Source organism: Mirounga leonina, unplaced genomic scaffold (genome assembly GCF_011800145.1).
Source record: "Mirounga leonina isolate KUSES-001 unplaced genomic scaffold, KU_Mleo_1.0 Mir_82, whole genome shotgun sequence".
Lineage (NCBI taxonomy): Eukaryota > Metazoa > Chordata > Mammalia > Carnivora > Phocidae > Mirounga > Mirounga leonina.
The window spans coordinates 7822272-7836439 of NW_023270825.1; the positions used below are offsets into that span (position 1 = coordinate 7822272).

At 39.0% G+C, this 14168-nt stretch overlaps 1 protein-coding gene across 3 annotated transcripts in view; it reads right to left on the reverse strand.

The window, feature by feature from the left end:
* VRK1 (VRK serine/threonine kinase 1) overlaps positions 1–14168 on the reverse strand; it is a 122308-nt gene that overhangs the window by 106893 nt on the left and 1247 nt on the right. The window lies entirely within an intron of this gene.

The window sequence follows — 14168 nt, forward strand, 5'->3', positions numbered from 1 at the left end:
AAGGTCAGTTTCTTCCACAATCTCTGCATCTGAATGATGGCACTCTTGTTACCATTCTTTACTAAGTGGTCCAGACAAATCAACTACTCAAAAATCTAAAGGAAAGGAAAGTGCAAATTTCAGCACTGAGTGGTGTTAAGAACACTAGACTCTACAACCTTGCCCACATTTCCCAGTACCGTGACACTGTATTACCATTAATTGCATATATGTCACTCTCTTTTGACATATTTTGTGAGAATCTGGAAGTTAGGGACCCTGTCTAACCCTGGTATCCCAAGTCTAACACGAAGCTGTCATCTCGTGAGAAACCAACAGATTTTTCTTAAGAATGGAGTGAATTAAAGCTATGCTCCAGGTCTACCTGCTGTGAACCTAGACATGGTCCAACTTCTCCAGGTCTTTTTTCCTCACCTGTAAAATAACTTGGATTGAAGTCTAAGCCAGGAGTTTCACCTACTGATTTGTAGAGAAAGAAGCATGGTTCATTTTAGAACCAGTATGAACTATAAAAAAATATATATATATATAAACTTATTAAACTGAAAAAATAAAATAAAATATAAACTTATTAAACTGGAAGAAAAACAGAACCAGTATGAACTATAAAGGATCTATTGCAGTAATCAGGAGATGTACATTTTTCCAGTCTAAGGTATTCCACAATTATGTAGGTTGCCAAGGGAAGCTGTTGCCAAGAGAATGCAAAAGGCTTGAAAACCACCTTAACCCTCTCCCTTACTACAGAAAGAATGAATGGTCCCTGAACAAAATGAAAGAAAAACAAAGGAAAGAAAACCAAAGCAAAAGAATATTTCTAGTTGAAAATAAATCAAACTGAATTTTAAAAGGCTAATGAACTCAATAATAAAAAGACAACCCAATTTAAAAATGGGCAAAGGATTTAAACAGACATTTCTCCAAAACAGATGTACAAATGGCCAACAGCACAGAAAAAGGTGCTTGACAGCAGTAATCATTAGGGAAATGAAAACCAAACTACAGTGAGATACCACTTCACACTCACAAAGATACAAACAAAAAGAGACAATATAACAAGTACTGGTGAGGATGTGGAGATCTGAATCTACCTACAGTGCTACTGAAATGTAAAATGGTGCAGCCGACTCTGGAAAACAATTGGGCAGTTCTTTAAAAAGTTAAACATAGAGTTACCTCATGACACAGCATGTCTACTGGTAGGTACATACTTAAGGGAAATGAAAACATACAACCACACAAAAACTTGTACATAAATGTTCATGACAGTACTACTCATAATAGTCAAAACTCGAAACAACTCCAATGCCCTTCAGCGGATGAATGAATAAACCAATGCCACCTATCCGTACAACGGGATATTACCCAGCAATAAAAAGAAATCAAGTGGGCACCTGGGTGGCTCAGATGGTTGAGCGTCTGCCTTCGGCTCGGGTCATGATCCCGGGATCCTGGGATCGAGTCCCACATCGGGCTCCCTGCTCCTTGGGAGCCTGCTTCTCCCTCTGCCTCTCTCTCTGTCTCTCATGAATAAATAAAAATAAAAATCTTTAAAAAAAAAAAAAAAAGAAATCAAGTACCGGCACCTGCTACAACATGGATGCGCCTGAAAACGTTACACTGGGTGAAAGAAGCCAGTTACAAAAGACCCTATATTATACAACTCCCAATTATGTAAGATTTCCAAAATGGGCATTATAGAGACAAAAGCAGACTAACAGTTTCCTAGGGCTGTGGGGGGTGAGGAGAGAATGGAGTGACTGCTCATGGGCAGGTTTCTTTTAAGGTTGATGAAAATATTGTACAAGTAGATTATGACAATAGTTGCAGTCCCTGGGAGATGCTAAAAACCACTGAACAATACTCCTTAAATGAGTGAATCGTAGGGTATGTGAACCTATATCCCCAATAAAGGTGTTTAAAGAAGTTAATGAGAAGAAAAATGTGGTATCAAGGATAATAAAGGAAGGAACAATATAGCTATACTGGAGTTATACTGTTTTATGGAAACAAAACTTTACCTTCTGAAAGAAGGGTAGAAGTTACCCCAAAGCAGGCCTCTAAGAACACACAGGAACCAGCAAACAACAGATTTCCTGTTCTGTCATCCAGGTGGTTCCTGACTACTCTACTTAGGACACAATTATAGTGTTTAAACCTGGTATTCAAAGGTACGCCGCTTTCCAGAAGCACATATGTAAGATGCTCCAGAGGGAGACTGCCTAGATGAACTCGCTGGTCACAAACAACTTCTGATGATTCATGAAACTCTACACTGTATCTGTGACTCTTAGAGAAGCTCAAGTAGAAACTAAAGTAAGGGACAAGTATAAGGAATAGTATATACAAAAGGCTTTCAAAAACTGAACTGGTGTCCTGAACCATGGCTTACTAAAACAGAATAATGAGTTCCTGGCAGGGGACAAAAAATACCAAGAAGATCAGAAGACCATGTTTGGGCAGCGACGTGCCAACGTGATCAAAAAAGCTGTGTTTCATCAGTAGCTTAGATGAAGACCTAAATGGCATACTCATCACTAATTGGTGATAGCAGAAAGCTGGGAGGTATCATGAATACATCAGACAGAATTCAGATCTAAGGAGAGTCTAACAAGCCTAAATAAAACTGTAGAACTAGATAGAATGATCTAACAAACCAGAGCTAGAATGAAAATCAGAACACATTTCATTCAAATCCTTCCTTTTACAGATGAAGCTGAGGCCAGAAGGGTTTAATAATAAGCCCAAGTTCAGAAGGTGCATGAAAGGTTAGGTTAAGGCTAGGAATACAGGAACCCTAACTTCCAGCCATGTCCACCTGACCCAATGCTACCTTCTACTACTCCTATGGATAAACATAATGGGGGGGGGGTGGAGAGGATCTTGACCTCCCTACCTCACAACAAACACAAATCAATTCCTGGACACTCAGACCTAAATACGAAAGGTAAAATAATAAAGCCAGTAGAAGATAACATTAAAAAAAAAAAAATCTTCATGACTGTGGGGCAGCAAAAGTAAACAGGTCATAAAAAGCACTAACCACAAAGACTGATAAGATGGAATTGATTAAAATTTAGAATTTTAGTTCATCAAAAGACACGTTACAAGAGTGACATGGCAAGCCATAGGATGGGAAGACATTTTTACAATTCATATATTCAACACAGAATTCATATCCAGAATATATACAAACCCCAAAACTTCAATAAGAAAATGACAACCCAATTTGTCAAAAATGAGCAAGACTTGACAGTCACTCTGCAACACAGGATAACCAAATGGTTAACAAGTATATGAAAAGGTGCTCAAATCACTTATCAAGGAAATGCCAATTAAAATCACACTGAGATCTTCTACACAAATACGGAATGGTTAAAAAAAAATTCTAGACTGCCTTCCGCTCGGTCATAATCCCCGCATCGGGCTTCCTGCTCGGTGGGAAGCCTGCTTCTCCCTCTCCCTCTCCCACTCCCCCTGCTTGTGTTCCCTCTTTCACTGTGTCTTGCTCTGTCAAATAAATAAATAAAATCTTAAAAAAAAAATCTAAATATTTAAATGACAGTACCAAGCAGAGGCAAGACTACAGAGCAACTAGATCTCACATACACTGTTAGTTGGAGTATAAATTGGTACAACCACTTTGGAAAACTGTCTAGCAATATCTATCCATCAAAGCTGAAGATACATACACACTATGGCAAATTACTCTTATATACCCAACTAAAATGAATATATACGTGAACCAAAAGATATGAACAAGAATTATTACAACAGCATTATTCATAACTGCTCCCAAGTAGACACTACTCAAATTCATCTGCAATACAGTGGATAAATTGTGGTATATAATTTGTGATGACTTTTAGAAATGGCCACAAATTCTGACACCTCTCTCAGAAAGACATGAGGTCTATGTTCCCTCCTCTTGAATCCTCTTGTATCTATTTCAACCAATAGTATAGCAGAGTGACATTATATGACGTTCAAGGATAAGTCACTCTCAGGAAGCTTCCTCTGGGAACCCAGCCGACATGCTGTGAAAACCCAAGGCCTAGTGGAGAATTCTACATGCAGCTGCTGTGGCCAACAATCCCAGATGATCCTCGTCTTTGAGACATCCCAGCCAAGGCACCATGCATGTGAATGAAGGAACCTCTAAATGATTCTAGACCACAACCACCGTAGAGAGCATAGACAAGCTATGCCCACCAAATTCCTAACCCACAGAATCCATGAGCCAATACAATGGTTGCTGTTCTCCCCCACTAAGTTTGGAGTGGTGTGTTATGCAGTAACAGATAACCAGAAAAACAAAGCTACAAAAAAACAACAAACTACATGCAGCAAAGATGAAATTCAGACACAATGCTGCATAAAAGAAGCTTAGTAAGAAGGATTAGATATGGTAAAATTCTACTTAGTGGGCAAAACTAAGCTATAACAATAGAAGTCAGCCTAGTTGTAACCTCGGGTGGGAGTAATTACTGGAAAGAGGCACAGTAGGGGCATCTGGAGTGCTAGAATAGTGAATGTCTTGCTCTGGGTGGTGGTGATTTCAGTGTGTTCACTTTGTTTAAAAAAAAATTGCTGAGCTAGATCCTTAATAGTTGTGCTCTTTTTCCAGTATGTGTATTACACTTCAGAAAAAAAAATTTGGTAATTCAAATGGATGCAAGAGTGTGAAGAACTGAGGACGACTAATTTTCCAGGCATAACTGACTAGGTAGTACCATTAACTGAACAGTTAAATGACAGGGCAAATACATATGTGCAGAGAAAGCAGACCACGTCCTATTCATTTTGTATTCAAGCCACAGTACTTCATACAGTCACTCCAGCCTCCAAGACAGTCCTCTCATTTTCATTCTACCTTCTGCCCACCCCTCCCTTGGTATCCTTTCTTCCTTCCTTTCTCGTAAATGCCTCTTAATATCGGGGTTCCCCAGGCTTCCATCTTAATCCCCTTTTCAATCTCCATGCGCACATGCACACACATGCAAACACACAGCCCTTGCTCCTGTATTTTCAATCTCAGTTGACGGCATCATCACCTACTTCTTTTAAAAGAAACTTCCAAGTCAACCAAGAATTAATACTGCAGTTAGCTAAATCCAATAAAAAAAAAATTTAATAGGATACACATAAGCTCCCATGTTGGACCCCAAAACTAATGCCTGAGAACAGGATGAAGAAGATACAGCTTAGACATATCTACTCAACATCACCCAAGTTTGATGTATGATGTGGTCATCAAAGCTATTATATAGCTGATAATAAGAACAAAGTATGTAGAAGAAAGGTATTATTCTTCCCTACACTAATAGAAGGAAAATGCTAAACAAGAGATGCGACTCTATTTTTTACTAATTAAACCAGCCCTAGAGTACTGCATTCAATTCTAAGCACTACAGTTTAAAAATGGAATTAAATCAAAAGAAAGCCATCAATGTGGTGAAATGACATGAAATCATGCCTTGTAAGGAACAGCTAATGAACTGGAGATGTCTCAACTCAAGAAGATTGAGAAAACTTGATGATCATCTTCAGGTATTTGAAAAGACGTTATACAGAACAGAGCACCACTTGTTCTAAGTGTCTCCAAAAGACAGAATTGGGTAGGAGAAACAATAAAGAAGACTTCCACTCAATATAAGAAAAAGCTTGCTAACTTGATTAAAAACAGGATCGGCTGTCTCTAGAACAGTGATTCTCAATCTGGGATGATTTTGTCCCCATGGCCAGGGATGCTGCTAAACATCGTAGAATTCAAAGAACCCCCTGCCCCAACTAAGAATGACCCATCTAAAATGTCACTAGTGCCATGGGTGAAAAACCTGCTCTAGAGGTAGTGAGTTCCCTGTCATTGGAAGCATTCCATTATAGACCAGACAACGTGCTAATATTCAGTACATGACTTTCAAAAATGGTGGGGGATGAGCTGAAAGACGATTTCCTGTTTCAAATAATTCTCCAGAGAAAAATACCCTCAGGTATGTTAAAGCAACAATGATGGTAGTAATGATGAACACTTACTGTGGGCCAGACATTATACCAAGTAATTCAGACACACATCTCACAGTTCATTCTCACAGCCACCCTGAGATAGATATTATTTTACTTTGGTTTGATGGTAAAATCAGGTGGCCGTAATGTCATACAGGGGTTAACATTTGAACCCAGATCTACCTGACTTCAATCACATACATCGCTGTCCAAAGCACAAACGTTAAATGACTTCCAAGGCTTTTGTGCTCTGGAAAACAAGTGAAGCAGCACATATTCTAGAAGTATAGACAGGGACAATGTCTGGACAGGTTTGTACTCACTGCAAACCTAGCTGGCTAGAAGAAAGAGGAAAGGATTATTTGAAGTAGTCCTGTGATGGAGAGAACAATTATCCTGATTGTCCCCAATTGCCTACTTCTGTAAGAGCCAAGAAGCTCTTATATACCCACGGAATCTCAGTCAGAAGCTGAAATTAATGATGACATCCCTTTATCCATAGGCGTGAAAGCTCAGGATGGACAGACGTTTGAACATCCCCGACTGGGAATCCTGCCCTTAACAAATACACTAGATGCAGATACATGGTTTCTTGGCTGCCTATACTCCCGCCCATCTGTCAGGATGGCAGTGTGCCTGCTCACATGTTGGTCAAACTGTCACTAGGGCATAGGTGCCAAGCAATGATAGTTTTAAATGGGCAGCTTGCATAGCACTGTAAGAGCTTGCTCTTCTGCGTAGAAAAAAAAAAATCTCTGTGGTAATACTGAAGGGTTGCAATCACAAAAGAAACATTCTTGGTCAATCTCAACATTTCAGTGGGAAAAAGATCTAGGCTGGTAGAAAAGAATCAGACTAAAGAAATTAAATCAAACAGGAAAGGTACTTTGAAGACAAGCAGTCGCGCTAAAGCTTTTCACACTGCCAATCTTTCATGAACACACGTCACGGTGATCTCTTAGGCAGTAAATCCTTGCTCAAGAAGTCATCATTGTTTTCAAAAATGGGATGACATGCTTTTCCATGTTCTAAGTAAGAAAGCAGAAATGCATTGATATTTAGCAGTCTGCCTGAGATTAAGTTCTATTTGTTGGGTGATTATTTTTTAAATGACAGAAGTCCAATCAATATCCAAGATAATCTTTTAAATGCAAGAAAGCAGAAACCAAGAGATTCCCACAGATGAATAGGGAGAAAAAAAGTATAATTTGTTCAGAGAAAGAAATCAAGAAATGAAACGAGTGCTAAGAAACAAAAACTGAGTAATTTGGGTCACAAAATTAACAAATGAGGACTCAAGACCTGTCCCTGTCACATCCCCCTGACTAAAGCAAAATGTTCCCAAAGTACATGGAGGTTCCTATTTTGGCCTTAAGGATCTTTCGGATTGCTTGCGTGAAATATCCAATGTTATTATTGTCTGGAAATTCTTCCAGATTCTGACCTAAGGCTCATCCCAAATGCTGCAATTTGGAACATGTGTCCTTGTTTAGGCCTCAGTAATTTAGAAAGACTGCTGGCCCTCATTCTCTGTAGAGTTCTTCATACACAAGCGGCAGGACACACTGACTGAATAACCCAAGACTCTTCTCTGCCGTGATTAAATAAAGGCGGTGCCATTAGCTTTCCTCATCAGACCAATTTCTTAACTCTTTATGCTTTCACCGTTTAAGTTGCTCACCTCGAGGACCTTCAGGCTTGAGAAGAAATGTCAACCATGTCAACAATGAGTCAATAGAAACTACTCTTCTTCCCACATGTAAAATGTACCGAAAGTAGTATTAATTTGAAAGAGTTTGGAAGTGCAGCAGAGTTCTCTTTGCCAAAGACAGTGGCAAAAGTCTGAAATCTACCATGATTCTTCTAGAAAATACCAGGGACTGAATACCGACATTACACCACTTTTCGAGCTTTCCAGTAGACATCCTGACACAAAGCGCTAAGTCAAGGGCTATGGTTATACCCTGTTCTTCCTTGTGAACCTGTTATCGCCACACAGGGCTTACAACAACCTCTACGAATGCCCATTTCTACTGGATCATTTTCCTGCTCAAGAACTGCAGGAGCAAATGAAACCAATTAGAGACTCTATAATCTAGCCAATGGTTATACTCATGAAGCAACTATCTTTCCTCTTCCTCCTCCCCTTCACTTACCTGCTCCCTAAGAGAGCCAGTTCTTATTTTTTCTAGGACTTGTCTTTGCTCATGCTATTCTCTAAAATGTTTTCCCACCCCTCTCAAATCAGTACATACTTAAGACTCAAGCCATGTCGTACTTTCATAAATCTGTATTAATTTTCATACTTCACTGCACACTCACTTCATTTTGGTATGACGTTTACCGTGTATGGCCAGTTGATTTTTTTTTAATAAAAGTAAAATATGAGGGACGCCTGGGTGGCTCAGTCGGTTAAGCGTCTGCCTTCGGCTCAGGTCATGATCCCAGGGTCCTGGGATCGAGTCCCGCATCGGGCTCCCCGCTCTGCGGGGAGCCTGCTTCTCCCTCTGCCTCTGTCTCTCTCTCTGTCTCTCATGAATAAATAAATAAAATCTTTAAAAAAAAAAAAAGTAAAATATGATTCAATGAAGCAAGGGTAGTTTTTTCAACTAATGGTTTTGGAACAGTTGGACATCCATAGGCAGAAGGAAAAGAAAAACAAAGACCGAAGACCTAAACCTCATATCCTGTGCAAAAATTAACCCAAAATGGATCATAGATCTAAATGTAAGGCATCAAATTATAAATATCTTTCTGACCTAGGATTAGATAAAAGAATTCTGACACATGCATGATGCCAAAAACACAACCCACATATCAATAAGCTGGACTTCATCAATTAAAAACTTTTGGACTACAAAAGACAGTATAACAGACGAAAAGACAAGCCACAGACTGAGAGCATATATTTACAAATCACTTATCTGGCAAACCACTTGTATTCAGGATATACAAAGGACACTCTAAAATCAACAGTAAGAAAACAAACAAATCCAATCACAAAATGGGCAAAAGATATGAACAGACGAGTCACAAAAAAGATAGACATACCAAAAAAGATAGATGTTCAACATCATTAGGCATTAGGGAAATGCAAATTAAAGCCATGATGAGATACTACTGCACACCTATTATCATGGCTAACATAAAAAATACTGCCAACCCCAAATGCCGGCGAGAATGTGATGAAGCTGCATCTCTCATAGAGTGATGATAGGACTGTAAAATGGTACAGCTACAGTGGAGACATTTGGCAGTTTCTTAAGTTAAACATTCACTTACCCCACAACCCAACGTTCGCACTCCTAGGCATTTATCCTATAAGAATAAAAACATATTCACACTAAAACCTGTACATGAACACAGGCTTCTAGTTATGGAACGAATGAGTCACAGGAATAGCACAATGTAAGGAATATAGTTAATAACCTAACAGCGATATATCCTGACAGATGGCAGCTACATACTTGTGGTGCAGGTAGCAGAATGCATACATGTGTCCAGTCACTTTTGCGCACCTGAAACTAATGTAACATTGTAGCAACTATATTCAAATAAATTAAGAAAAAGAAAGAAACCCGAACGTGAATGTTCACAGCAGCTTTATGTGTAATAGCCAAAGACTAGAAAAAATCCACAGCTCCTTCAGTGGGTTAACGGTTAAATAAAATGTGGTTGAGCCATACGCTGGACAAGCACACTACTACCGGCAAAACCAGGAAATTGTCATTGATACAGTATTGGTAACTAAACTACTTACTCGAATTTCAGTTTTTACATCCTTTTTATGAGTGTTAAGTATAGTCCTAAGACAGTTCACCATGTAATGATTTGTGTAACCATCACAACAATCAGGATACAGAACCGTTACTACACAGAAACTCCTTTGTGCTACCTCTTCAGAGTTAACCCACCACCACCCCCAGCCCCAACCCCACAGGAACTGATCTGTTCTCCATTTCTACAATTTTGTCACTTCAAGAATACTATATAAACAAATGATACAGTCACACACCCTTTTGAGATTGGCTTTTTGCACTCAGTACAATGCCCGTTAAGCTCCGCCCAAACTGTCGCATGTCGACAATACTGTGCCTTTTTTTTATTATGAGCGGGTGTCCCATTATATGGCTAGACCACATTTTATTTAACCATTTACCCAGTGAAGGACAGGTGGAGTTGTTTTCGGGTTTTGGCTATTATAAAAAAAGCTACTGTGAACATTCATGTACAGGTCTTCCTGTGAGTAAGTTTTCATTTCTCTAGGATAAATACCCAAGAGTACAATTGTTAAGTATATGTTTAGCTTCTTAAGAAACTCCCAAACTCATTTCCAGAGTGTGGCTATACTGTTTTACATTCCCACCAGCAGCATGAGAGGTAATGTAAGTTTGAAAGTCACAATTTCTGGGCGCCTGGGTGGCTCAGTTGGTTAAGCGACTGCTTTCGGCTCAGGTCATGATCCCAGGGTCCTGGGATCGAGTCCCGCATCGGGCTCCCTGCTCATCAGGAAGCCTGCTTCTCCCTCTCCCTCTGCCTGCCGCTCCTCCTGCTTGTGCTCTCCCTCTCTCTCTCGTCAAATAAATAAATAAAATCTTTAAAAAAAAAAAAAAAAAAAGGGTGCCTGGGTGGCTCAGTTGGTTAAGCGACTGCCTTCGGCTCAGGTCATGATCCTGGAGTCCCTGGATCGAGTCCCGCATCGGGCTCCCTGCTCGGCAGGGAGTCTGCTTCTCCCTCTGACCCTCCCCCCTCTCATGTGCTCTCTCTCATTCTCTCTCTCACAAATAAATAAATAAAATCTTTTAAAAAAAAAAAGTCACAATTTCTAAAATATTTTCTAAGGGCCTGAAAAACCAGTAAGATTAAACCTCTAAAATGTTATAACCTGAGCTTAGCTTGCTAAAAAAAAAAAAAATGAATTTTTTAAAACTTTTATCTTGATTCCCAAATAATAGACTTTTCCTTACTACCTTTAACAAAAAATGTATACTTAGATATAATCCCTTTGTTGCTAGCTCTGTTGCCATATTATAAACTGCAATAAGAAGTGAAAAAAAGGCAATACTGCCAACAGAAACAGTACAAGTTTGTTTCTATGTCTTCCAGCCATAGCCTATGAAGACTGAAGGTTTAACAGCACTTTCCAACTCTTAGTATTGTGAAATGTGTTCACAATGCATTTACACATAGTATCATCAAACAATGGCACTTGTTCAGCTGTTACTTGGTAACACAACTGGAGAAAAGCAATTAATCTGAAATAAAGCTGTAGTTAGCTGTAAAATTTCTAACCTCGTGATTTTTTTTAATTTTAAATATAAACGACAAAGATGGATAATGGAATCTCTTTTGGGTTCTTAAAACAAGGAGCTAGCTGTGGAGCAGACATCCTCGGGCAAACAGCAGCAAGCCAGCCAGTCTACAAAGAGATGAGATAAATGCACAGAAAGAACTCTAGCTCCCCCCAAAGAGTGGGAGGCAGGGGGTGCTGCTGTCCTTGCTCCTAACGACTTTCCAGTTCTTAGGTCCCTTGTGGGACCAACTAGCTAGTGAGGTCCTAAGACAAATGTTTCATTCCAATAAAATATGCTATTTGTTTAAAAGGTAGAGGACAGAACGCTCTTAAATCTCCCAGCTAATAACCTTGCAATTTAATTATATGACTCCACCTACTACATCATCCCACTTAAGGTATACGGCTTTATTGGTAAATATCTTAGTATGTGCGTATATTTAATATTCCCCCTAAATATTAGCCAGTGTTAACAGTGTCTATCTTAATTTTTAAATCCTAGAGTACTGGTTCCCATCCAATGGGCCAGAAACCCATGGAGAGGCAGGAATTACTGCAAAGAACCATCAAAGTCCATGTATCTATATAAAGACTAAAGAAACAATATAATTCACACTGTGTTTTTCCAAGTTGACAAAGATGCTGTGACTAACAAATTTCTTAATAAATTTACTGGAGAATGCTACTACTAAGTAGTTTCTTGTCATTAGTATTTACTGATGAATATTAAAAATCTAACTCTTACTGGGAGGGAAGGGCACACCTCATCCCTCTCTAGGCTCTCTAGAGTGTTCCTTTTCAAAAGGGTTGCCCATGTCATCCAGAAGAAGAGTAGTAGACTGTGCTTGGTTTGAGTGCAGAGATGACAGACTACACTGGGAGAGCTGGGGCAGGAGGAATTGGGGAAGTGCATGAAATTACTTTAAAATAGCAACCTCAGTGCTAGCTAAACAGCATTCAGGAACCAAGTTGGGGAAAAATTAAAGGGCACAGCCCTCTTCTCATATTTACAATGCCAAGGGGGAACATATTCACAGGAGTTTCAGTCAAGGGGCCAAACGTATTCTAGAATACAAACATATCCTAGCTAAGTGCTTTGTCAGGTTCGGTCATCTTTCTAAACTAATATTATATCCTTATTAAAAATTCCGAATTTTCTAGGGACGCCTGGGTGGCTCAGTCGGTTAAGCATCTGTCTTCGGCTCAGGCCATGATCCCAGGGTCCTGGGATCGAGTCCCGCGTCGGGCTCCCTGCTCTGCGGGGAGCCTGCTTCTCCCTCTGCCTCTGCCTCTCTCTCTCTGTCTCTCATGAATAAATAAATGGAATCTTAAAAGAAAAAAAAGAAAGTTAAAAATTCCGAATTTTCTAAATTTATCAATAACGGTGTAGTTTTTCAAATGTGTCCTATACATATATTGACTTGTTGTGTGCTGGATGCTAGACAACTGAAATCAAAAAGAATGACCTCTATTAATTTAAAACAAAGAAAACGTGTTTAAACACAACACTCCAATGGCAAGAAGAGACTATACCCAGCTAGCCCAGTTCCTGACATACAGTAGGCAGGCACATGACATCTGGTGAATAAATGAGTCTATTTCTGCTCACTCTGAAAAATAACCTCAGCAAGTGTGGAAAATATCCTACCAGTCCAAAAAATACTCTCCAGTCCTATTCGGGTACCAATCCATTCTCATAACCCACCAAAACCAATTTGCATGAAAGCCTCACCCACATACACAGAGGCAGCACTTAATTCCCATTAGGTTCACTGCCTGATATATGGTGTTATCAGCATTTGCACATTTGCATAAATTCAGGACTCATCCTTCATTTGATATAAGGTAAATTTTAAAGCTTCCAGTAAGTTTTATTTTTCATATCAAAAATCCTTTCAAAATTTTATTTTTCAATTCAAAATTCTATTCATGGTACACCGTATCTTATTAGGGATGACTTTAAGGCAAAAATATACAGTTATCAAAATAAACTCTTATTTTTTCTTTTCTAGACATCTAAGACATTCACTTACATATTTATTTCACATTAGTTCTCAAATACAAAAAAAAAAAAAGTGGCCTATTTAAGAAATTTTAGGGTCTGTCAACATTTGGAATGTACTGCTGGTTTTAAATATACACTTGCATCCTGGAATAAAACTTAGCCTAAGCCTTCCACAGAACCATTTCCTGGGCACTTAGTAACTTATTCTATGCCAGGTTCTATGCTTGACACATTACTCCATTATCCCATTTGTTTAACAAATAACCTCTCATAATTTTTGCAGTACGAAACGAGAAGCCACTACACTATAAACCTAGTATCTGTACCAGATACTAGCACTAAATTTACAGTGATACTTCACACAAGTTTTTTGTTATTAAATTCAAGTTGTCTTACTGTATTAAAACAGAATCGGATCAGCAATGTTGAGATGCACAGAGAATAACCATCTGTGATCGCTTCAGCAGAGAAAGCTATTATTAGGTGACTACTTAAGTCACATTCCTTCTATGGGTAGATGAACATAACCTTATCTATCCAGAAATTTAATTCCAATTACTACATGCCATTTTGAACAGCATAATCTAAATAAAATGATTATATAAAGAACCCTAGCTTCCCTCTGAAATCGCTTTAAAACTGTAGATTACATTCTCCCCAAAGAGATGCTCAGCATATGATAAAAAGGTGTTTTGAGTCTGAACTCTGAAAAATAGTGACATTTTTTCCCTCTTGTGAATTCAGACTCAAAAGATAGGCAGTTTAGGAAGGAAGGAAGGAAGGAAGGAAGGAAGGAAGGAAGGAAGGAAGGAAGGAAGGAAGGAAAAGGGGAAGGGAAGGAAAAGGGGAAGGGAAGGAAAAGGG